The sequence below is a fragment of the Sciurus vulgaris genome (assembly GCF_902686455.1).
Source record: "Sciurus vulgaris genome assembly, chromosome: 9".
Taxonomy (NCBI): Eukaryota; Metazoa; Chordata; class Mammalia; order Rodentia; family Sciuridae; genus Sciurus; species Sciurus vulgaris.
Window position 1 is genome coordinate 114,673,894 of NC_136469.1, and position 3,857 is coordinate 114,677,750.

At 42.8% G+C, this 3,857-nt stretch overlaps 1 pseudogene across 1 annotated transcript; it reads right to left on the bottom strand.

The window, feature by feature from the left end:
• Positions 1-769: 769 nt before the first annotated feature.
• On the bottom strand, positions 770-1,142 carry LOC306669835 (jupiter microtubule associated homolog 1-like; annotated as a pseudogene). The gene has a single exon. The product of its transcript is annotated as a jupiter microtubule associated homolog 1-like (transcript).
• Positions 1,143-3,857: the final 2,715 nt, after the last annotated feature.

The following is a 3,857-nucleotide window of genomic DNA, read 5'->3' on the forward strand; positions in this document are numbered from 1 at the left end:
AATTTGCCAACCAAAATGTGCCACTTTGGCCTAAGGATTATTTGGGCTGAAGGCAATTGAGAAAAAGCAAATACAAGAAAGCTCTCAGCCCTCCCCCTGTTTTCCTAAAAGCAGGACATATTCTTTTTTTTTTTTTTCAGGACATATTCTTGTGCAGAAGTTTATTGCCAATATCAGTCCAATCACTCCAGAGATGGCACCAGAGAATGGCACACCAAACTTTCCCCACTGGCTCCTTAGTCCTCCTTACAGTTATCATTCCACCCTAGAAACCGAAGGCCTTTTCCTTTGTCTTGTTACTTCTCTTTTTTTTTTTTTTTTTTTTTTTTGTGGTGCTGGGGATTAGAACCATTAGAATTGTGTGTGTGTGAGGACAGCACTCTACCAACTGAGCTAAATCCCCAGCCCCTGTATTGATGTATTTTAAAAGGATGTGATAGAGTCCCAAATTCTAGCTGTCTGGGTTACACCTCCCGCGTCTCTCCCATGCATATGGGGTACAGTTAAACTTTTGTCGTGTTAATCTGTCTTTTGTTACAGAGATCAGCTGAAAACCTAAAAATGCAGAAAGAAAGGAATTTTTCCTGTCCTACAAAGGCATAGTTAGAAAGAAGCAGCATGAACCCAAAGAGTAGACTCACCATATCTGCCATGAGTGTTAGCAAAGAGTAGAATAGCTTATCTTTTTGTTACCCTAGGGCCAATGGGTCAGCATTTGAAGTATCCTAATCAGAAACCTGCCATTCTGCTGTGCGTACTGTTCCCAGGCTTAGGAGTCCCAGGTTGCTGTGCTGTGCAAGTGCCGAGGATCCCTAGGGAGCAGGCCTGGCACCAGGAAATGATCCAAGAAGTCTCCAGAGCTTGCCTCAGCAGAGTTCCTTCTCTGTGGTCCAGATGACTCCAAATCTTCCCTGCCACCACTAGATTGGCTCCTACCGACTTGGCCCAAGAAGAGGGATTTTTTTCAGGTGTCCCAAACATGCTAGAGGCCATTTTATTCTTCCTCAGGGGCTGTTCTGTTGGTTCATCAAAGCCTCATTTTAAATTGGATCCACTACCCGGAGGCTGCAAAACCTGCGAGCTATTCCTGCTGTTGGGGTCAACACCCTTGATGGTGGTGGTGTTGGTCATGGCGCCGAGGAGCAAGGAGTTGTTGACATTCAGTGATGTGGCCATTGATTTCACTGAAGAGGAATGGGCATGCCTGGAGCCTGCTCAGCAGAATTTACGTAGAGATCCGATGTTAGACAACTACAAAAACCTGGCCTCGAGGCCATGTCTTCTCATCATACGCAAGAATTTTTACCAGAACATAAAAAGATTTATTTAAAGAGGGATGAAGGGAAGATGTGGAAATTGTGACCTTGATTATTTACAACTAAGAAAACAATGGGAAATTGTGGGTGAGGGTGATGTTCAAAATCATGTCATAATGGACAAAACCCATTAGTAATGACTATTCATAATGAAAATTTTACTATCAAAAGACATCAAGGCTGGGTGCGGTGGCACATGCCTGTAATCCCAGTGACTTTGGAGGCTGAGGCAGGAGGATTAAGAGTTCAAAACCAGCCTCAGCAACATCCAGATGCTGAGCAACTCAGTGAGACCCTATCTCTAAATAAAATAAAATACAAACTAGGGTTGGGAATGTGGCTCAGTGGTCCCTGAGTTCAATCCCTGGGACCAAAAAAAAAAAAAAAAAAAAAAAAAAAAAAAAAAAAAAAAAAAATTAATTAATTAAAAAATAAATAAAGAACATGTAATATCTCAGAAAAGATTTCAATTTATTCCAGTTACTTTTGAGGAGCTATGTATATCTTTAAGAGTATAACCACAGCAATTTTTGAAGCATACATTTCATCTGAAAGTAAATGTGAAAAATCTGAAAAGAAAAAAAGAAAAAACCTGCAGTTGAGGTGTACGGCTCTCCACATGAAAGTTATGGCCTCCACCTCTATTCACTGGAGTCCGTTGAATTTTGTCAAAACCTGGCAATGGTTGTCCGTCAAATCAGTTTAACTTAGTTTGCAACTGGTCCCTAGAAATTAGATATGTATGTATTAAGTTTTGATAAACACTATCAAATTACTTTCTAAAAGATCTTGATCAGTCTTCCTATGGCAGGTGTTTGAGAAGGTCCTTTGTCTGCAGTCACAACATCTCTAGAGTCTCCTCTTTTCATTTGCGTGTTCTCATTCTTTCTGCAACCACTAATAATAATAGTGAAAATAGCTATGATTTATTGGGCGAAGGACTGTGTTGCACTAAGCACTTGACAAACACCATTTTAGGGGTTGGGGATGTGGCTCATGTGGCTCAGTGGTACAGCCCTTGCAGCATGCTCAAGGTCAAGGTCCTAACCAGTCTATCAGCTAATTAGGAACCATCCTTGTTTTACAGCCCAGGCAACTGAATCTCAGAGAGGTTGAGAGGTTGAATGACTTGCCAGAATGGCATGCCTGCAAGGGACAGTACATTGAAGTCCTGTGCTCTTAGGAGCAGAGGTGTCAAACAGAGACAGATTTAATGACAAGGCTTGTGTTTTAAGAATTTTATTTGGTTGGTATTTGAAGGTTAAAATGGTATCTCAGGGTCACAGTTATGAAAATCGAGTCTCTAGCAATGAGAGAAATAAAGATTGTTTGTTTGTTTGTTTTACATGGAAAAATCATCCTTCAGATTCAAGGAGCATCCCACAAACTGCATTGTATGGATTTCATCATCCACCTGAACTGTGCGTGGGGGAGATGAGTGGAAACAGAATCGCCTCCATTCTAGAACACAAGGAGAAGACCAAAGATTTCCAACCTCCCAGGCACCAGCCCCAGATTCCAGCGGCTAAGCTCCCCCTTGAGTTCCTGTTTGCCCTCAGAGTAGAAGTCACAGGCAAACAAGGATTTATGTGCACAGGAGCTCCTTATTTCAAAGAGGTCAGAATAGGCACGGAGGGAGAAGCAGGTGGGGTATGTTGGTGGTCTAAAGTACTGAGAGCATCTTGGAGAAGGTGAGCTTGGCTGTCATCTCTCAGAATCACAGGAAACTTTAAAAGATGGTGGGCATTTCACAGCTTGCCAGGACCAGCCAACCTGAAGGTAATGGTTTCAGAGGGCCCAGTGAGATCCCTCTGTCCTCTCCTCCCTGCCACCTCCACGCCCACCTTACCCCACCTGCTCTGCCTCACCCCTCTTTCCATTAGGGAGCAGAGCATGAAGGTGGGGCCTTGGAGTCTGGATTTCTCAATGGGCTCCAGATAGGCTTGATTATCTGCCAGGTGTGCAGCCCCACCAGGTCACAGGTGGATTTCCTGTGTAGGTGAAGAAGCTGCAGCTTCAGGAGCCTTCCCGGTTTGGTCAGGAGCCCAGTGTTGTGCTCTCTGGCAATTTGTTTGTGAAATTTGCAGAAACACGTTATATTTTAACCATACATTGGTTCCCTGGACTTTCCTCCATGTAAGTAGGTCTGGAGCTGCTCCTGGTACTTCTGGGGTTCACATAAAGGAATATTTGACATAGGAAATGTCATTTCATTTGGGCTTAGAGGCTCTAGTCATGTCATGTGTCACATCCATGGTAAGTTTTTTTCAGAGCATCCTGTGCTGACAGCATCTGATTGGAGACAGGAAGCTACAGGCCAGAGGTTATATTCCAATAAAAGTATGTCCTGTGAGGATACATTTCAGGGTAAAAGCTTATTGCAAGTTCTAACAACTTGTTCAGAGAATCAGAAACTCAATACCAGGAACTACGACTGTGAGAATCTGATTGGTTTTGAAATTCCTTGTGCTATTTGTTTAGTTTTTTCAACTGATTGCCCACAGAGGTAACTTGATCAATAATGCATCCTTTATTGACTTA